At 39.1% G+C, this 22,544-nt stretch overlaps 1 long non-coding RNA gene across 4 annotated transcripts in view; it reads left to right on the forward strand.

The window, feature by feature from the left end:
• Positions 1–22,544, forward strand: part of LOC144305144 (uncharacterized) — a 611,557-nt gene that overhangs the window by 399,778 nt on the left and 189,235 nt on the right. For 2 of the 4 annotated variants that reach the window (XR_013372180.1, XR_013372176.1), the window contains exon 1: positions 21,303–21,345. The exons of 1 other annotated variant lie outside the window; for it this stretch is intronic. This is a non-coding gene — a long non-coding RNA (uncharacterized LOC144305144). Of the gene's footprint in view, positions 1–21,302; positions 21,346–22,544 lie in introns of those variants that run through there. One more of the 4 variants, XR_013372177.1, reaches the window with a different exon arrangement.

Raw genomic sequence — 22,544 nt, forward strand, 5'->3', positions numbered from 1 at the left:
GCCTCATTTCTAGAATCCCAGTTCTACCGCTTCCTAGCTGTGCTCCCTGTTTCCTCTGATGAAATGGACGATATGGGACTGTTGGCTGCCTCGGGCCGGCAGGAGATTTAATGAGCAGATGTGGAAAGAGCCTTTCACACAGCGTCTGGCATCTTAGTGCAGCCTCGAAAAGTCGAGTAGCGATGTTCCTGCTCTTTAGACAACTGAGATGTAGCCTCACAGGGCTCTTCAGTTCTTCTCCCACACCAAGGACTTTGCTGCTTTAAGGTACCAAAGTCCTTTTACCTGCTGTTCCCTCACTCCCCAGCCCTGCTCCAAAAGCCACTGCCCGTTTGACTTTACCTCAGTTGCAAGCTCACCCACAAGAAGGCCTTTTGTGACCTTTGACTCTAAATGTCTTCTCTCCTGATGTGATCGATCTCAGTATCTCTTCTGTTGTTTATAGCGCTTATCAGGCTCTATAATTATTGCTTATTTATCTCCTGAAGTGCATGTGACCTCTCCCAGTAGATGGTGATATTCTTGTGGGTGATAACGATGCCCACCGTTGACCGTTGAATCCCGTCTCGCTTTATTCATCCAACTTGTATTCATCAAGGGTTTGCATCATGCCAAGCACTTTTCTGAACGCTCGAGATAGACCAGTGAAACAAACAAACAAATCCCTGCCTTCATGCAGCTTATAGTTTGGTTAGAAACCTAAAAAGTAAATAAATAAAATATATAGCGTGGGAGATATTGATAATTATTAAGGAAAATAATAAAGCAAGAAGAGGGGTCATGGGGGAAGGGTTGCAATCTTCCACAGGATGACCAGGTGGGGTGTCACTAGGGGGTGGGTGCAGGAAAAGTACCTATCTTGGGGCACATGAGGAGGAGACTAAGCGGAAATGAGTCCGAGAGTAAAAAAAACTTGTGCTTTTACTCTGAGTGGTCTGAGGAGCCTTGGAGGAGAAGAGGAGTGCATGACTTAGATTTTAAAAGGATCATTGTAAATGCTGAGTTCAGAATAGATTGAAGGAGAGCTAGAGCAGAAGCAGAGAGACCAATTAGGAGACTATTCCAAGAATCCAGGGATAATGGAAACTCAATAACTACTTGCAAATAAATGAATAAATAAAGATGTTTGCGCACACTTTTGGAAGACTGAGCGTCTAGGTGGTTAGTTTCGGTGTTGGCACACTGAGGTTCTGAGATCGGGCTTCTTGTCCAGCCCTGTGTTTCTTTGTGTTCAGTTAATGATATCTTCCCCATCCCCATCCACCTTAAAGCTGCGGAAGACGAAATGTTGATGATGATGGATAAAGCCAGTGAGATTTATGATACAGACTCCTAGGCCAGTGTTGCTCTAAAGCAATGCCTTGCTTTTGATCTGTGAAGCAGGCATTTCTTTCTCCTTCATCACCTACCAGCAAAATGAGCATCATTTTTAATACAGAGGGGAAAATAGGAAGACAAAAAGAAATGGGCATTAGAGAACAAGAAAGTGCTGTCAGCATATGGAGTGTCAGCAAGTCCGTCAGTAGGGTTCTGACTCAGATGAACTTGTCTTTGTACTTTCTTATCCTTGAAACAAAGGAGAAACCTCTTAGGGTTTTCAGCCCTTATGAATGCCTTTGGTGTTTTGGCTTCATAATAATTTGCTTGATATTTAGCAGCCTAATGACAGTAGCTTCGAGAATAAATAGGTCTTTGAGATTTCTAGACCATAATCCATTAAAAAAAAAATCAGTAATTGGAGAGAGGTTCCGTTTAGGTAAGAATATTTCTGATTATTTGATGTCACTAAAGTTCTTAACAGTTTCATAAAATCCAATCACTTGATAATTCAATTCAAAAGAACAATAATAATAAATGATGGGGGAAAGATAACTGAGTGCTATTTTTGAATTTATGACAACAGGTCTGTGGTTGCATTAATAAAACATGCCCAGATCATTGTATATAGACTTCCTCACCTCCCGTTTTTTTTTTTTTTTTTGGTTTTTTTTTGTTTGTTTGTTTTTTTTTTTTTTTGTCCAGATTTAGGAGAAGAACATTCGAGGGAAGTATGTTGGGGAGGTGAGGAAAAAAGGAGCGGGTGTGCAAAGTAGCTTTCTGCATTGGTTGCCAAAGAGCAAGTTGAATCTAATCTTGGCTCCTGTTTTTCATAGCACAGAAATTTCGCCTTTGGTTTAGAGCGAATCTTTCAGGGTCGAGAATCATATTCCTTAAGTAAAGAATAAGATCTAAAACAGTGGTTCCTGCCAACAGTACGAGAAAAAAAAAAATCAAAAGAGGCAAAGTTGAGCTTTTAAGACCTGCATATCAGAAAAGATTTCCTTCCCTCCAGTACGCTCACATAGTTACAGAATGAGCATTGCAAAGATGATGGTTTGGTGGCATATTGTGACACAAAAATAGCCTATCTTACCCCAATAATTTGACTATTTTTATTAATCCAGTCCTACACGGAAGACTTGGAAACATTTCCTAAAGTTTTCCTTTACCCATTTATTTTCCATCAGAGTCACTGCCCATTTTCTAGAGGACGCTGATAGGTTATAAGAATGTTCTCTGTGGGGATGATTGAGCACTACTCCAAAGTTGATGATGTTTCTGCCAAACCCCCCATATGTCTTAAGTTTCCCAAATGGACATATAAAACATAATATATTGTTGTTTCTTTCAAAAGCCTGAACTTGCAGAATATTTCTGGTAGTAAGCATCACAGGCCAGTATTCAGTTACATCCTGACTACTCTAAGATATTTAAAGATCTGAAATAGCAGATAAGTGGAGGGATATAATGCTTCAGAGAAGGAAGCATAGCAAAGAAGAGAGGAGAATGAAATAGACGTGAATAAAATAGATGAGAATGAGCAGTCAGCGAGAAATGAGAGGAAAGTAATAGAGGGTTTTTTTTAATTTGCTTTTTCTTCACTCAGTATTTCTGAAAGCACTAGAATACAGTGCCCGTGTCTGAACTCCTTCTGCCAGAAATCAAAGAGGGAAAAAAAAATATCTATAAACTATAAAATAAAGGTGAAGAAAAGAAAAGCAGAGACAGGACAAAGTAGCAGTTTGTAAGGTAGTAAAATTGAAAGATACAGGTGATTTAAGGGAGAGAGGGATATATGGTGAGAGGCTGGAAATCAAGGAAGGAGAAAGAGGGAGCTCCGAATGAAACAACCCTCAAAAGAATAAAAGAAGGACAGAGGTACTTAGGACAGTTGGGAGCAGCTTGGGAAAGGTCACAGATGCCGTCTGGGCTCCCAGCTATGGAAGAGCTGCGGCGGACTGTCCGGGCAGGTAAACAAGGGAGAGGGAGATTGAATAGGGTTTACAATTTGCTTGTCATCGGGGAAGGGAGCAGAGATGAATTGCATGTCCTCTCAGGTTGTCAGGACTCAGAGGGGGACAGACCTTGGCCTCATTCACAAACAACAGGTAGGGAAGGACACTCCATATCCAACCTTCCCCGAGACTGAGGCCCTCGCTGTGTTGGCTGCATTCTGGTGTGAGGGCCTTGCCTCCCCACAGCGGAGGAGCTTGACCATGGTTCTGGTCAACCATGAGTATGTGGCAGCAGCATCCTTTGAAAGTAGGGAGTTTGCGAGCTCAACTACTTGGTGCTTCGGATTATCAAAGACAAACACAATGTCGTTTGACTGTGTGTGGACTTTCGGGGGGAGGTAACTCCCATCAAATGGATTCCTACGCTATGAAAATATAAAAGGCAGTGAGCAAGAGAACTTTGGTGATGGATTTTCCTCACCAGAAACTAGCACATTTGAATGAGGTCTTGGGTAAGGAAAGAACAACGCACAGATGCGTGGAAACGAACAACAGAGGGTGACATTCAACATAGCTCAGATACTCAGTGCCTTTCTGGTCCTCACACTTTGTAGAAAAACCATAATTCTCATCTTGGGAGGGAACCATGAATTTCCCAGATGGGAGGGCTGGGTGTGTCGGTGGGAATGCCTCTCCCAGCCTAGACTCTTCTTAAGAGAAATATAATTTAGCTCTGTACATTGCAAACTTGGTCACATCTCTGGCGGTATGCCTGGTGCCATAGCTTTAGTTCAGACCACCGATATTTGATGGGATATCCATATCCTGTTCAAAAGCCTGTGAAATACTGCCCATTGTCCTGAAAAGGGATAATGGACTGGCAAGAGACGTTAATTGTTTCTCAGAGCTAATGCTCTTGAATTTCTCAGAATCCGAGTAACAGAATGGCCATCCAAGTGTGAAGAGATACGATAAAATTCTTTTCCATGTTGGTTCTTTGCTTTGTGGAAGGTGGGAGTGGGAGGGGGCTGGAGGAGCTGATGTGACTGTGAGGCTTGGGATAGACATTAGGGGGAAATCTGGAGTCGTGTATCTTATTCCAGCAATGATCTGGAGGTTTCAGAACTCTCATGCTATCTAAATGACACCAAGAAGCAGGAAACTAGGTCCAGCAAGGCTGCCCTCTTCATCCCTTTGCCCTAGGGACATCCTAAGTGCCTGCTATTTCTGGTTGCACACCATCCAGACCTCCCTGTGGAGCAGTGGGGGTGCCGGGGCAGCCAGCATCATCAGTCTTGTGGAGCTCTAACATTACACTGGTGGTTCATCGTGGTCAACATTATCTCTGTGGGCTCTCAGGTCAGTGATAGCCCAGTATGTTGGACTCAGAAAAATCAAATCAGTCCCACTTTACCCTTTCTGAGCGTGCCAGTATTTCACTAGTACTTCTGTGCTTGGAAAAAAGTGTAACTCTGCACATACAAACACACAGGTGGTGCCAGGATAGGTACCAGGGGATATGGGTGGGATGTAAAGATATTCTCTGTCGAGCATTTACGATGAGATTGAAGGAAAAAGCAAACAGCCCACTCCCTCCAAAATAATGTGAATCCTTTACTTGAGTGTTTACAGACCAGGAAACAAAAAAAAACAAAAAAACAAAACAAAACAACAACAACAACAAAAACCTGCAAGTTACACACAAGATAGTGCTTCTATCAACAGAGCATCTGACATCTTAAGGAAATTGGTTTAAAAAGAAATTTGAAAGTGACTCCATCACATGATCCAGGGGGTGAGCAATGCTCTAAATACACACTCATTGGATCTCCCATTAGCTTTCAGCTTTTATCAATGGTGTGTCATTCTTGGGACGTGTGTGTGATTCTATATGTAGGTGAAGCACAACTAAAATTGCCCCTTTTTTATTATTGCTAAGATGGTATTTGTTAATAGTCAAAAGGGGCTTCTGGGATCCTCTAATTTTCAGGACTGTGAATAAACTGGCTAGAGTTGTGATGATAAACCTGGAATGCCCACCTGTCGGCTGGGATGAGACAGACTGGCCGCCACACTTCATTTCATAGAGGGTGGGACCTGCCTAATTGCCTTTACCAGAGAGGTATCTAAGATCACTCCTCATGAGAACCCCTCGTTCAGTGTTCAACGCTCCCATTTAAATGATACGTGAACCAGCACAGCTTCCCTTAGAACCTTACGCTTTTTGAACGAGTTCCTTATAAGTCTGCAGAAATGGAGACACGGGCCCCACTGAGGCAAGCTTGAGTTTTGTTTTCCTGTGACTTTGAAACGTGCCAGTTTCATGTTCTTTTTGCTTTTCTAAAAACTTACAAGTTAGTGGAGAGATGGGCATGGGAAGGTAAGTGCAGAGAGCAAAAAAAAAAAAAAAAAAAAAAAACTGTAGACAGGAGGGAAAGACAAGGGTTTGGTGACAAGAGGAGGCAGCAGCATAGAGAAAATGGGAAAAGAGCTACAGATGCAACAAGAAAGAAGAGGAGCGAACCAACGGGACTGCTGTAAAAATAGAAATGGATGGAGAGGGGCCCAAAGAAGGTGGGAAGACAATGGAGAAATAAAACACAAATTGAGGCAAGTGCATGAGCCCAGGAGAGACACAGATTGAGGGACAGTGGGGAGTGCAGGAGGCAAAAGCTGCTCTAAGCAATGCCCCTGAAGAGGGGCCCAGGGAGTCTACAAATACATCAAAATAGCTGCCCGTAAAGAGCCCCAGTGTAACAGAGGTGACCTCCTCTGTTCATCCCTACTTGATTCCATCTCCTAGTCTCTTCCAACATGTGGAAGGCATTTTCTGATTTCTTCTTTCTTTGGTACATTTAAATTTCTTTTTTTTTTTTTTTTTTTTTTGTGGAAAAGAAAGAAATAGCAATGTTTAGAAACATCCATCTACCATCGGGAAACACAATTTCAGCTTCTATTTAAAACATCACAAGTGTAAGCTCTCTTGACAGTTACTTAACCTATGATGACAGGTTACAAACTTCAAAAAAAGGAAACAACGGCTGCAGGTTTATTTATCCTACATGCCACATATTCTTCATAAATAAATAAGTATTTACGGAAACTCATTCCTTTGCTATTGTTTACCTGTCACTCAAGCTTGTCTTTCTGTAATAGGCTGTAATGTTAAAAAGCCATAGCTTTATTAATTTGATGCTACTTGATTTAGTGGAGGAAGGCTGGAAAGGGAGGAAGTTGTTATGTACAGCCTCGAACCTGGAAAGCCTATCCTTCTTATCCTGAGAAGCCTTTGGCTCCGCAGGCCGAACCCTGGCTTTTCTGGGTGTCAGGAGTACACTCGCTAGTTTCTAGTCAGCACCAGATGAACACTCAGAGGTGACCAGCATCTTTGCTACTCTGGGGACTGGTAGTTCCAGCTCACTAGCCAGACTGAGACATCAGACAGGGAAGAGAGCCCAGCCCTGGATTACGAACTGTTGTATGGAATTGTGTCTTACTTCCATTGGTCCTCCAAGCCAGGGTGGCGGTAGCTGGGCTCTCTGGAGCTACTCCAATCTTTCTTTTTCCTTGGGGTGTAAATCACCACTGTCTCCATGAAACATTTTTATTTGTAACTAAGATATCTAAGAAAATATACAATAATCTGGTTCTGCTCAGAAATATATAGACAAAAGAGTTCTGTGTAATATTTTATCTACTATATTAGCCCACCCATCTCACCAAAATTTTGTTCTCTGCTAGGAGACTGTGGATGTGTATGAGTGCCAGAGGCATTCTGAAAAAGGCCAGGGCACTAGACCTATTTGTGAAACTTAGGCATAATAATCTGTTCAGAATGCCTCTGGCTGGTCCTTTCCCTGCTCCACTCCTACTCAAGCAACTCCCTCCCATTTAATGTTTTCAACTTGTCAATGATGGTAAAAGAAGAGCACAGGGACCTCAAAATAAGGCGTATAGACCCCCATACACTCTCATTGCATTTAAGCCTGACACACATCAAAGAAACAACCTTAGTCATGTGAGGCAAAAGAGGAGGAGAGAAATCATTGGCAGCATTCTTAAAATTAGTGGGTTTTGTTGTTGTTGTTGTTGTTTGTTTGTTTGTTTTTAGGAATACAGCAATGAGGGTCTATTACCAAATGAAACTTTTGAAGGACATTATGAAATGGAAGAACAAATGAATAAACAGTAGTGGGAGGGAAAAGGCTTAGATTGGCTGAGACAAAAAGAGGGAAGAAATTTCTAAAGATAGTCAAGAAAGGAAACTAAATCACAGAAGGCTATAAGGATGCCGCAGGCTTGGGTCAGGACTCCAGCCAAAATTTAATGCAAATACACAGGCAGTTCTTAATAGAATTGGATCCAAAATTTTCCTATAACTGAAATTTTATGTGTGTGCATATATACTGTGTACTAACTTTACAGATTAGAAGGTTGGTTTGAGAAGAATATTGATATATGATGTGTTGTCATGATGCAAGATGTCCCCCATCTATTCACTCAAAGTCACCCAGTGCTCATCCTGAAGGCCATCTTGAATGATCCCTAGGGGATTTGGGTACCAGTCTTGAGCTATTGTACCTGTTGTGTGACCTTGTGGAAATCTCAGTTTGTCTCAGCTTCCTCGCTGATAAGAGTGTGATTGATGGCAATGTCTGTCATCACGCAGTGATAACGTGTGAACTAAATGCATAATACAGTGGGCTAAATTTGAAGATGTGAAGTGATCATGCAAAGCATACAGAGCCTTCAGAGATAGACATCCTATAAACTTCACATAGGCACGGAAGCTTGTCTTCTCCCTTGTTCCTTGTAATTTATTCTTTACACTCTCCTATATTATAGAAGTCTATAAAGTGTTTGGAGGATATACAATTTGTATGAAAGAGGCCATAGAAAAGAAAGATGATTCATTCTAAACATATATAACCAGGAAACCCTTTCCCCCCCCCAGTATGTTGCAAAGGAGGAACGTGTGCTTTACCTGATATACAGTATTGGACTTAAAAGTCAATGGAAATGGTTCATAGGGATCAGCAGTCAATTTATGTTTCATAGTTTGTGTATTAATTTGAAAAATATTTTCGGGTAGTTTATGGTGAGCAGTCTCAAATCAATTGCAATACCATTATTATTGGAAAAAACGAAAGACTTGAACTCTGTTTCTTGTGAAGGTTAAATTGCAAAGACACCTGCTTGTTTCCTTTTTAGCTGGGCCTTTTCTAAAATGTTAAAGGGTGAACCTAAAAGGCAAACAGAGGAGAGGAGGCAGTGAGCAAATCTCGCTTCCTCCCCAAGGTCACATTCCAGCATAATGACTCTTTTCCTTTAGGTTCCAGTATGGAGTGCTGGTGTGAAATGGTCTCAGTGTGGTCTGAACTTGGAACTCTCACTAATTAAATTTTGAAGTGTTTAGTGTGTTTTCATTTTGGTTTTCTAATTTGATAGGTCTCATTTGTGTCATTACTATGGATTTCTTAAACCCTTGCTTCGGTTATTAATTTCTCAATTGTCCCAGGCCAAGTCATTATGCTTTGATCTACACATAACAGGGAGGAGAACTGGAGAAAATATCCAGAGAATTGAGGTCCAACTAGCATGATTGTCTGAAAAAGCCTCCTTTTGAGATAAAATGTATGCTTAACATAAATTACTTGGGTGATGCAATGACCCTCCACTTCTCTGAAGACAGTCACACCCTTAAACTTTGGGGAATTGACTCTCATTCAATGAGGAGATTAAATCTCACGATTTAAGGGAAATCTGGGAGTAAGGGGTTTGTAGCTTCAAGATTGTGATTTCTTTCAGCATGAAAAAAATACACGTCATGTCAGGGAGGTCAGTCATATGTCTTGAGCAGTTCCCTAGATAAACCAAAAGAAACTGTCATTAGCCCAGTTCCCATTTAGTAATATCTCTCAGGATCCTACTTTGTGGGGGGAAAGGAGCAGATGAATTTCCCTGCTGATTTAAATCTTCAGAGGGCTCCTCTACATAACTTATGACAAATAGGATCCTAGATCCATGGGCCAGAAAATTGGACTGACTATTGCTTATGAATTTCTGTCTGATATGGTAGGTTTTAAATTCATTTGAATTAAATTTCCCAGAGAGTTCGAAAAGGTCAGTTGAACAGACATTATAGCAGAGTTTTCACAGAAACCTGGAAAACTGGTCCATTCCTTATCTCATGGTGTCTCTGGGTCAATGTGTTCTTGGTTCGAGTTGAAGGCACCAGGAACAGTGCTGACTGTAGAAGCCTTGATGAGGAAACGATATTCTATCTTTCTTATAGGAATTTGCTTATCGATCTGGGAGTGAGTCTCCCATCTCCACCAATCTGCCCTCCTCCCACGACCTCTTTGGTAGAACTGATGCTCTGTGAGTTGTTGGAAGAAGGACTAATAACAGGTCTAGGATAAAGAATAGTTTTCCTGATTGAGTTGTGTGTCTTAAGGTGGCTTGAGGAGCTAGGAAAGAGAACTCTCTGGAAATACATCTTAAAGTAGCCAGAGGCTGGGAACAGGGATAAGAACTTGGAGCTAACAATCAATGTATGCTTGTTATTTGGTAGTTATCACTGGAGAACATACAGACACGTTAAACTTCTTTGATAATGACAGACACATGTATATTAACTCAATAATGCTCAAGCTGTAGAAGAATCAAAAAATTGTTCATATATTATAAAGAAGAATTCTATAGGAAGAAATAGTAAACATATCTTTCAGGTTCACCCAGAAAGGTAGAAGAAAATGTCACATTAAGATATTTTGGGGTATTGATTTCAATAGTGAAGTTGTACTTCCTATACTTTATTAACTTACATAATTTTTTGAAAGGGGTCACACGTCCTTTATAGAATTTGTATGTTATATAATGTTAATACTTTAAATTGCTACGTTACCAACAATCCCCCTACCCTCAATGCAGCTGGCATGGGTCAAAAAACAATTAAGATTGGGATCCCTGGGTGGCGCAGCGGTTTGGCGCCTGCCTTTGGCCCAGGGCATGATCCTGGAGACCCGGGATCGAATCCCACATCGGGCTCCCGGTGCATGGAGCCTGCTTCTCCCTCTGCCTGTGTCTCTGCCTCTCTCTCTCTCTCTCTCCCTCTCTCTCTGTGTGACTATCATAAATAAATAAAAAATTAAAAAAAAAAAAAACAAGATTAGCTGATGGTAGGTTGGCAGGACCCATAACGCTCCCTCTTGAGTACTAGAAAGTTAACTGGATAACACCACTGCATTTGTCAGTGCTTTCAGCACAAAATACACAGCACATTTGCAAATGGGGAGCTTTCCTATTTCTCTTCCTCCAAATGGCTGTAGAAATTTGATCCAAAAAGTTGGATGCTAATAATAGGCAGTAAGTCCCTACAGTTGCCCCCAAGCACTACGCTGGATGTTGGGACTGTAAACAGGATGAAGACATGGGATCTACCTTTTGTAGAGAAGCAGTCATGAAAAACATCAGGGTATTAAGTAGTAAGTTCCATAGTAGAGGAGGGTTCAAGTTACAGTTGGAACCCGGTATGACGGTCTACTTCCAAACCTAACATGAGAGGTAGAAGAAGTAGAGGGAGAAGTGAGGGAAGTCTTCGTAAGAGGACACTTCTGAGAGATGAGTAACAGCTCAACCTATTGTCATGGGTGCAGTAGCAAATGGGAGGTGAAGAAGTGAAGATTGAACTAAAGGATATTCAAGTAGCTTTTCCATGAAAGGAGAAAGAGAAAGGACAGGAGAAGGTGGAAATGAGGGTGGATTCTTTTTCAAGATAGAAGATGTTGAACATATTTATAGCCTGAAAGGATGAAAACAACAGAGAGGGAGAGTCTGAAGGTAGAGGAAAGGGAGAAAAGAGGTGGTGCCAATAGACCTACGGGGTGTCAGACAGAGAGGAGTTGGAGTGTAGGAGGGAGGATTAGCTTTTGACATATCTGACAGCCCCAACTCCCAAGACCAAACAAGGAAAAAAGGGTTGCAGCCCTGTTCATACATATCCGCCAAACACTGTATAGACTGAAAATCCCTTTTATGATAGTGATTTCACACCACTGTTATTAATGTAACCTAGAAACCAGAGTCCGTAGGAAGGTACCTCCATTTGTTTCTTGCTCTACAACTGTGTCAAAATTATGTCACTATCTCTGCCAGAATAAAGAAAGTAATCACGGTTAAGCTATGGATTTAGATTTATTGATATTCTTGGATAATGTTCATGGTGACACGGCAGGCTGCAAGGTTCCACACTGAGGGCTTAAACATAGGTTAAGGGGGGAAATAAAGACTCCCATATGATACCCATTCCAGCAATCAGAAGCAATTACTGCAGGCACATATAGAACAAAAAGGAAGTTTAACAGGAGAAGACAGACATGCACCTTTTAAGGAAGGATACTGTCACACTGTTCAGAATGTTGTGCCCTAGCTGTGAAATGTATTCTAGGGAAAAATATCTGAATTTATTCAAACTCAGAGTGCACAGCTTATTTTATAAAATGCCAGTTTGCTGGATGAAGAGAGTAGATATAATTTCCTTTAAAACAGCATGTACCATTTGGAAGCTAGATTATAAACTCTGTACTGAAAGCTGTCATTTTTAGGTTTGGAGAATTAACTCTGTGTGGGTCAGGCACAGTGTTAACTCTTGGAGATACAAGGACAGGCAAATGCTGAGTCCTCTAGAAACTTCCAACCTGGGGCAGGGTTTCTCAAAGTGCATTACATGCGATCGTGACGCACTGCTCTGCTTTAAAATGTTGGCAGGCATTCAATCAGAAAAGATATGTTATGGTGCAGCACAATATTCCCTAAGAAATTTATTTTAATAAATTATTTCATTTGCTACAAGATTTCCCAAAGCCTTCATAATGAAAACTGGTCATGAGGAATCACCAAGAGGAGGATTTCCTTTATAGAGCACCTCTAAATTTATTAAACACAGAATTTTATCCTCAAAACTACAAGCGATATTTTATAAAACATACAGATCCTTGCCAATGTAATCCTGCCCCCTATTAGCTACTTCATCATAAAAGGGCACGGCCTAAAAAATTTTTGTTCTACGAATATGATAATATCTGGCTAAACCAAATAATTCACAAAATGGCCATTGTTCTTTCAACTAAAGGAAATCAATGTAGTAAAATGGAATACATCACTGGCTTAGTGAATTTTTCTAAAATAAATATCTAATTCAAACGATTCAGGCTATTGTGAAGAATTTTTTTTTTCTCCATGACTGATTTTAAAGTGAATCATGCAAATTATAGTCCTAATTTTCACTTGACTCAGAAAGAGATGATATTTTTCCTTGCCTTTTTGATCAGGGACCACAGATAAAAGAGGAGTAGTGAAAGCAAATACAGCCAAAAGGAAGAGCAAACAAGTGGAATCTCAGGTTGTCAGCAACTGGTCTACCAGTGTTTGTTCATCCCTTCCTTGTACTGATGTCCTGAAGAGACTGCTGCCTAACAGAGTCTTGTTCTAATTCAGTTCCTTCCTGTTGCCCCAGTAAACCCACTTGATAATGTGGAAATCTGGCTTTAAGTGGGTAAGTGAAATGCTTTAAGGAAAATATTCAGGACCTGACCTTTTTTTTTTTTTTTCTTCTTCTTCTTCTTTTTATATTCCTGAGCCTCAAGTTTTCATGTTTAGCAATCAAATTAAAAAATGAAATGGTAAATTCGACACACCAGATTAATCAGTTAAGTGCTGCTCAAAATATTAAAGTTTGTCTCCAGTAGTTTTCTTTATTTTTTCCTTCTTTTTCCTTCCAAGCAGTGTATGCCCATTAAAACTCAGGAACTGTTCTACCAAAACGAACCAATGGCCCACTCAGTCTAGAATCCACCTTCCGATAGCAGCTAATAGCCAATGCTTCAAAGGAAGATGGAAACATTTGATAATGATCTGTATCTAGTGGAAAAACCTCTCCCTCCTACAGAATCAGTACTTACAGATGGTATTGAAAAGTGGAATGAATCGGATTTAGGTTTTCTAACTAAAGACTGGTAGCCCCAAGTCTTTAGTTAATGCCCTATATTATTTCGAAATGTATTTTTGTTCAATTCAATACAGAACCAGTGGTGCAAACCTGATCCTAAAAAGAACCAAGCTATCAACCAAAAGTTAGATGTGAATTTACTGATTATTTTGCAGGAAATTTGTTTCCCTTTAGGACTTATGGCAACAGTTATTCAGTCTTGCTTGTCTTTGCATTTTTATCTCCTAACACAGTTAGGAGAACCAAGATGTATTTGTAGAATGATGTCAAAAACGATTTGCCCTTATAAATGGAACTACCCAGGGCAGCCCAGGTGGCTCAGTGGTTTAGCACCGCCTTCAGTCCAGGGCCTGATCCTGGAGACCTGGGATCGAGTCCCATGTTGGGCTCCCTGTGCGGAGCCTGCTTTTCTCTCTGCCTGTCTCTCTCTTTCTGTCTCTGTCTCTCATGAATAAATGAATAAAATCTTTAAAAAAAAAATGGAACTATCCATTGATAGAGGTTTTCATATCATGTCTGCATGTGTGAATGTGTGTATAGAAAGTCAATATATGTATGTAAACATCGAGATTGTATATATACATGTAAATGCATATACACATACATGCCCATAGTGTTTTAGTAGTTTCAACATCAACCTGAGGCTTAAACATAAATTTATTCGTGTCTTCTATGGCCTCGTGTGAGTCAAGAGGCTCGCAGATGGAGGAGAAGAAAAGGAAAAGTTGTTTCTATTCATAAGTGCAGCATATAGGACATTATAGTTCAAGGAAGTTGTGATATAGCTCTTTGATTTCGACCATGAAATGTGTTCACATTATTGTACATCTCTGGGACCAGACAGTCCAATTACTTCAAAACCCATGCATTGGGTCTGACAGACCCAATGGTCTTATTTGGGATAAATGTTGAAAATGCCAACTTCATAATATGGCAAAACCTGATTTCTCTCTATTAAAGGCGGCACAAACCATTTATTGATTTTTTTTAAAAAAAAAAGAAAAGAAAAATAAGAATCATGTACCAATTGAATAGGAAGTCAGACAATCCAATTACAGTTATGAGACTGAAGCATTGGGGCTGACAGGACCACTGATTGCAAACGACTGCCAGAAAATGCAAGAGAATAGTTGCCCACCTGCACGTACATATACCCGAGGATGTGTCTCCCAGAGCAATGAGGTAGCGAAAACGAATAGTCATGGAAGGCCAAAGGCCACAATTTTATTACCTATTTATGGTAGTCATATTGAACTGTATTATACATTTGAAAGTTCACCAATGGTCAGTGGCCGCCGAGGGAATTTTGTTTCGATTATGCTCTACTGTTGAATGATCTTGACCATCCGAAATCTGTACGTAAAATGAAATTATTATTTATTGTGCCGGATAAAAACTGACCTCTTTCAGCTTGGCAGCAGAGTCTTTACTCTGTGGCTTAAACTTTATCCATCATCATCCAATATTTATTGATTGTCCATTTGATTCATAACATTATATAAAGGTGCTGCCAGAAAAGCTTGTTGAAATAAATCACAGAAAGATTTGATCCCTAGACTCGGAGAGGGCTGGGGGCTTTGTTAGGCAGATAACCTAGAAGTGACCATATATGAGAGAAAACAGATTTTTTCTGAAATATGTATGTGACAAGATTTAACCATTCCCTTTAGCTCTCCCGCGTCCCGCTAACCAATGCCCTCCCCCCGCATTGTGATGGGAGGGCCATGAGACCCCTCACAAAGACTCCCTCTCTCTGGATGGTGGGAGAATTGAGGGTTGGCATCCTCTGAAGCCATCATTAGAGGTGAGCTTTGCTTTCTTAAAACAACCTGTTCCCTCCCCCTGTAAGATGTGTGAGTTGCTTGGGTAGGAGCAGAAGAACCTCCCTTAGATTGCTTACATTTAGGTTCTTTGGGCTTCATTTACAAAGTAAGAAGTCAAGCCTGTCTCATAGCTCTTGTCTCTCTGTGGTGGCAGGAAGTTTGTAAGGGCCTCTGATAAGAAATAAATAAATGGAAGTTCAGCTTCTAACCCCATCTGAGTTTAGGGCTCTGTTTTCCCATTAATACGGAGAAGCTGCTGCTGCCATGAGATATAGACAGGGAAGAGGACCTGTTCAGAGTTCAGCTGGGTCCTTTAGATCCAGGGCCCAATGTCTCTACATAAAATTAAATGCAATCCCCTGCCGCTCTTGGGGTCACTGCAATCATGGGCTATTTCCACACTCCCTATCTGTAGCGTCCAAGGAACTGTGAAGCATTAACTCTTTGACCCTAGTTCCTAACACTGCCTTGTAGACATCTCAGATACTCTGAGAACCTAGAAAGTAAAAACCATGCTTCCTCAATCTTGTAACCTGGGTTCAGAGATACATTATCCGATTATTCTAACCATAGCTTTTCTTTGACCCCTAGTGACACACCACTGCCTAGCAGAATTTTACCTTTTGTTGATGCACTGCCCTAGTCACTAACTGTTAGCTCCATTCCTCCAGTGTCCAACGACGGAAGCCCAAGACACATTTTCTTCTAGAAAAGCTATAACCGATCAGCACCAGCGATTGTCTCCACTGTAAGGAATTCATTCAAAAAGACTTAGGTAAAAAAAAAAAAAAAAAAAAAAAAAAAAAAAAGACTTAGGTAATAGAACAGTACATCCACAATCTAGGTATCACTCAAAACATGAAATAATCAGAGATTAAATATATATATATACCATAGAAGGTTTTTAATAATCCTTGTGATTGCCTGAAGATATGTGTGTGTTCTTCAACTCAAAATTGGGGGATAGGAGAAGGTATTGAGGAAGAGAGCTCATTCAAGTCCTTATTCTGGGAGAAATGGTTTCCATAACAACTGGCTTTATTTCTTTATTCATGTTCCCATGTTATCTTTTCTTGTCACTCTTACAACATTCTCTGCCATAACAACAAATAACATGCAAAAGGCAGCCAGATCTTGTTGGTAAGTCACAGCATCTTTTGCTTTGCAAGCAAATGTGTTATTCTTTCAAAAGATTTAAAAAAAAAAAAAAAAGGAATGACGTTTGGCTAGGTAACATTTCACTAAATATCTGTGGAGATATTCATTTCTTCATTTAAGATCAATATTTTAAATTGCTTCCTCAGAAATGGTAAGAGTAAATAGTAGTCCATAAAGTTAGAGATTCATCAGTGAGAAGAGCTCAGTTTATGGTTTTTATGGCTCAGTGCTGCATGGCAGCTTCTATTATGCTAATGATTGTTGACCCCACACAGCTCTATCAATCTGTCTCTCATCTTAGTTGAGGTGGGGAGAAAGGAAGCCAGCATGATGCTGGATGAGCTACAAAGTCTCCACTTCTTCAAAAATGTAATGATGTCGCCATTTTGCATGAGAAAATTAACATGCAGAAAGAGTAAGCCACAGCAAAATGCCATTAAAGGGAGAAATCAGATTTTGAATCGAATTGTTTAGGTTCCAAAGCCTGATTCTTTCTAGACCACCTCCCCAAAAGCCGTATAATTCCCCTTCTCTTGTAACTAACGCCCTCCCAGATGTATTGCTTTTTACCACTGGCTTAATTAAGTCATTAAAGTTTATGGTATTTTCACTTGTGAGCATTTGGAAGCTATAATTTCTAAGGTGAAAGTTGGTATACAAATATCTCTGTCATTAGTTTCTTTTCTTTGCCTCTGAGTCAGGAGAGCTGATGAATCAACAAAGGTCAGAGTTACCCATGTAACGTGACCCCATTTAAGAATGTCACCACATAGGTGAAAAAGCTTAGGTTGTAGAAGTAAACACAAAGTGAAAAAAACATTCAGACATGAAATAGATTTCTGTTCAGATCATATGTAGTTTGAAGATCAGTTTAACTTATTGGGTCATAAACTTCTAAAGGAAATATGGTATCAGAGTGAATTCCTTAAGCACCAGGACTATGCCTGCCTCTTAATCCATCTTGCTTAGCATATCACAAAAGAGGACACAAAGAGATGGAAAACTTTACTCATAGTCATGGGCAATTCATGTACTTGTTAGGCATTTCTGGTTCTATTTAAACTATTTATTTAGTTAGCGGTCAGTCATCCAGTCTGTTGGAACTGGGGAAAGGAAATGAAAAGATTTGTTCTTGATCCTCAAGGAGAATACCCTCTTGTGTGAAAACGTACAGACAACCACACTATGACCTCATATATACAAATTGCAGTAGATGCAAACATGCTTAGGTACTCACAAAAGAAATAATTCCTAAAAAAAAAAAGAAAGAAAAAAAAAGAAATAATTCCTGTATGTGGAAGATGCTTAGTACATGTGTGTAGAATGAATGACTATAAGAATATATGGTTTAATCCTTATTTTGTCTTCACACTAATTTACACGTAAGTAGAATTATCTGAAGATTATCGCTGCCATGGGGACAGTAAGGCCCTGCATGATAATGGCCAGAATTCCAGATATAAGCATCATATCATGTTTTTGTTTAGGGGTTTGTTTTATTTTATAAGTCCGGCGTTCTCTTTAACTGTGGCAAATCTCAAAAGTGGAGTTGTTTTGGTTTTTTTTAGCTAGAAATTTTGATAGTATAAATCCTCTCTTTTCTTCATCAGACTGATTATGCTGTATATCTTCAGCTGAATATCCTGCAACGTTTTCACAACTCTCTCTGTTCATTGCTTAATTTTATTGCATTTTGTTATGAAATTTTAATTCTCTGCTGGCAAAAATTGCCTTGAATTCATGGGGAAAAGAAAAATTTTAATTTTTCTATTTTTTATTACTTGAAGATTTATTTTATCTTTAGGATACAGGCAATGATACTTATACTTTTGGCAAAACAATCCTTATAGTTCAGACCAGATAATAGATAGTGACTAAATGGCCAAATCAGTCCTGATGTCGATTGGCTTATTGTTGGTCACTTTCAGAGACAAGTCAGAGATTGATTGAACTATAAAAAACAACAATAATAACAACTTCATATCTAGGGTAATTTCTCCTTGCTTATATATCTAATGCAGAATTATACAATGGGATGTAAAGAGTTCAGATGATGCTGTAATAGGAAGGCACATGGATCCAAATTTCATCTTTGTTTTATTTTAAGCAATAGAATATTTTTTGTTTTAAAGATTTTGTTTATTTGACACACAGAGAGAGAGAGAGAGAGAGAGAACACAAGCAGGGGGATCTGCAGAGAGGAAGGAGAAGCAGACTCACCACTGCTGAACAGGGAACAGGGAGCCCAACATGGAGCTTGATCCCAAAACCCCGGAACCATGACCCAAGCTGAAGTCAGACACTTAACAGAGCCACCAAGGCACCCCCAAGCAACAGGATATTTAGACTGTAGATAGCTGCTGAAGAGCATGATTTAAAAAAGGGAGTAGAAGTAGCAGGAGAAATGGTAAAAAGTGGAAAAGTTTCCGTGAGGAAGAGAAGCCTAGACAATGCCTAGTCCGCTTACACAAAGAACAGCTATGAAGAGTATGCAGATCAATTGTACTATATGTCTGATGAGAACATAGTCTGTTAGGCCTATAGCCTCATTGATATAAAAGTGATTATAATAGCAGGCTACCAAGAGATATTTGAATCGTAATCTTAAAACTTCTTAAAATAAGATGGAAACTGTGGTCAGCTTAGGCCTCCATATTTTTAATCACAAAAACAAAATTTTCTTTTTTTTTTATTATGAAATGTCATTGACATACAGTGTTACATTAGTTACAAATGTACAATATAATAATTAGACAAATATACACTATGCTATGCTCACCACAAAGGCAGCTCTCATCTGTCTCCATACAAGACTATGATAATACCATTGAGTATATTCCCTATGCTGTGCCTTTTATCCCCATGACTTACTCATTCCATAACTGGAAGCCCGTATCTTCCACTCCCCTTCACCCATTTTGCCCATCTTCCTACCCATTTCCCTCTTGGCAACTATCAGTTTATTCTCTATATTTATAATGTATTTACATTGTATTTATTCTCTGTACTTAGTCTTATTTCTACTTTTTGTTTATTCATTTGTTTGGACTTTGAATTCCATATATCAGTAAAATCATATGGCATTTGTCTTTTTTGTCTGACTTATTTCACTTAGGGTAATACCTGTTAGGTCCATCCATGTTGTTGCAAAAGCCAAGATCTCATTTTTTATGGCTCAGTAATATTCCATTGTATGTATGGAATGTATGTATACACACCCCTTCTGTATCCAGTCATCTATTGATGGATACTAGGATCGCTTTCATATCTTGTCTTTGTGAATAATGCTGCATAAGACATATGAGTGCCAATATTTTTCAAATTAGTGTTTTTATTTTCCTTGGGTAATTCTCAGTAGTGGAATTGATCATATGGTCTTTCTATTTTTATTTTTTTTTTCTATTTTTAATTTTTTGATGGGTCTTTCTATTTTTAATATTTTTTTCTATTTTTAATTTTTTGACGAACCTCCATACTGTTTTCAATAGTGGCTGCACTTGCTTTTATTCCCACCCACAGTACATTAGGGTTCCTTATCTTCCACATCTGGCTAACACTTGTTATTTCTTATCTTTTTTTATTCTAGCCATTCTGATAGGTGTATGGTGATAGCTCTTTGTGTCTTTGATTTGCATTTCCCTGAGATTAGTGATTTGAACATCTTTCCATATGTCTGTTGGCCATCCTTTAGGAAACTGTCTCTTCAGATTCTCTGCCCGTTTTTAATTGGATTATCTGCTTTTTGGCACTGAGTTATATCAATTCTTTATATTTTTTGAGTATTAACACCTAATTGGATATATAATTCGCAAATATCTTCTCCCATTCCTTAGGTTTCTGTTTTGTTGTTGGTTTCCTTTGTTGTGTAAAACTTTTTGGTATAGTCTCAATAGTTTATTTTTGCTTTTCTTTCTTCACAAAGAAGATGTATCTAGGAAAATGCTGCTAAGGTTGATGTCAGAGAAATTACTGCCTATGTTTCCTTCCAGGAATTCTATGGTTTCAGGTCTTACATTTAGATCTTTAATCCATTTTGAGTTTATTTTTGTGTATGGTGTAAGAACGTGGTCCAGTTTCATTTCTTTGCATTTAGCTATCCGGTTTTCCAGCACCATTTACTGAAGAGATTGTCTTTTCCCCATTGTATATTCTTGCCTCTGTGGCCATTGATTAATTCGCTGTAAAGTTGTGGGATTATTTCTGGGCTCTCTAATCTGTTCCATTGTCTAATGTGTCTATTTTTATTCTGGTACCACATTGTTTTGATTCCTACAGCTTTGTAGTATTAAACAGTGCTCTTTTAAACATTGAGATTTCTGGGTGTGTGGTTACCTTTTTTTCTCTGTAGCAAATATCCTAGAAGAAGTCAGAAAGTGCTGCCACTCCTGCATTTATGTCCCCAACCCTCCGAAATGCTAGCAATTTACCTTGAGCTGAAAAAATCGTGGCAACCAGTTTGAACATTACTAGTATATTCCCACCTATTACTTTCAGCTGTTATTAATCAATATATACCTGAGTACCTTGATGTCTCTCCCAGTTGTATATTTCTGCAATGCTGTAATAAAGAAGCATCTATTGTTTCTCCATTTGAGATAGAAGACCAACATGCTTTTTAAAGAAATTATTTCCATTTGTGGTAGATAATCATACAAACATGAGAGACAATAGGGATATATGAAGATAAATGGAATATAAGGAAAAAAATGAATTACAAGGTAAATATTTGAAACAGAACTCTGAAAAGAAAGAGTAGTTTAGAATTGCTTACAAAAGAAAAAAAATAGCTTTTTAGAAGATACATTCTGAATAACCTGCCACAAAATTGTCTTGTGTGTTCTACATAGACAGTATTAGAAAAATGGGCAGAGGTATGCTATAAATGTGTGAAGAAGTAATCGTGGTATGGGTAGATTAAGTTATGGTACAAAAATAACAGTTCTTCCTTCAAGATCCCTAAACCCCAAGTTCCTGAATCAGTTCAGAAATAGATTGATCTCTGGGAGGAGAGTAGATGATGTAACAATCTGGATTGAAGAATTCTGTTCCATATTGCTCCAAGGTGTGGTTCCAGAAGAAGGTAATTAACCTTGAGAGTGTACCCTGATCCCAGGGCTATAGTATACCCTAGTAATAGCTTGATGTGTATCATGGGAGTCAGCAGCCATAAGGAAGTAGAAAGAGTTTGTGATTTTTTTCAAGAAAGCATAAGTTCCTTTTGTGACATATTGAACTTTAATGTGACAGTGATAAATGTTTATAAATGACCAATTAGGAGACAATAAATTGTGTGTGTGTGTGTGTGTGTGTGTAAATTTAGATGGAGGGAAAGAGGAAAGAAAATTTAGAATGAGAGTAATAGAGAAAAAGAGGGGAAAAAACATATTGAAACTGGTCATTTGAATAGTTTTATGATTAACTTTTATATGAGATTTATTCCTTTGTCCTTTATGTAATGGTAAATGTAAGAGGAAAAGTAACTATTCAAAAAATGATGATTAAATCATAGCTGTTTGATTTGACACGTTAAATGAGAGAATTAAAAATGAGTCTACTTTTCCAGGAATAAAACCTTGAATACTTGAATTTATATTGGGCTTCATACATTTAATGCCCTTTTCATTTATCTCCAGAGCAACCCCACAAGATAAGATCCTTAGCACAGGACCTGACACCCTGTCTAAGCATCGATACTTCAGACGACAGCAATGATGGTGATGGGGAAGCCAGACTGGGAAGGGTCTCACCAATTAAAAAGCTTTAAAAAAAAAAGTGGTACTTTATAGACCCATGGGAGTCACGGATGCCTTTAAAATTAATATCATCAACCAGAAACCTAAATGTAGATTGTGGAGAAAAGCCAAGGGTAGGATTACTCAGGGATAGAGGAATGAGACCCTCTTACCTCGAGAAGCTGAGAATGGAAACTATTCTCTCCTAGCAGGAATACAGGTTTCATGGTTAGAACCTGCAGAGTGAAAAGGAGAGATTGATTAAATGTGTTGCTTCCCACCCCAGCCATCCACAATTTATCATTTTTAGCTACTGTGATTATTTTGCATTCAGCACAAAGATGGCAATCTGGCAGGTTTGTGAGCCTTGAGACTCCAACAGATTGAGGCTGAATTCTTGCTTGTTTGTCAAGGCAACAGAGCACGCTCCCGTCAGTCAATATGACTTTTCTTGCCTTGTCGAAACCATTTCTACTCTATGCCAGTGTCAGTTGCATTTCGCAAATATGGTTCCAAAATACCATTACAAAAGTTACTATTTAATTTG

Source organism: Canis aureus, chromosome 35, assembly GCF_053574225.1.
Source record: "Canis aureus isolate CA01 chromosome 35, VMU_Caureus_v.1.0, whole genome shotgun sequence".
NCBI lineage: Eukaryota > Metazoa > Chordata > Mammalia > Carnivora > Canidae > Canis > Canis aureus.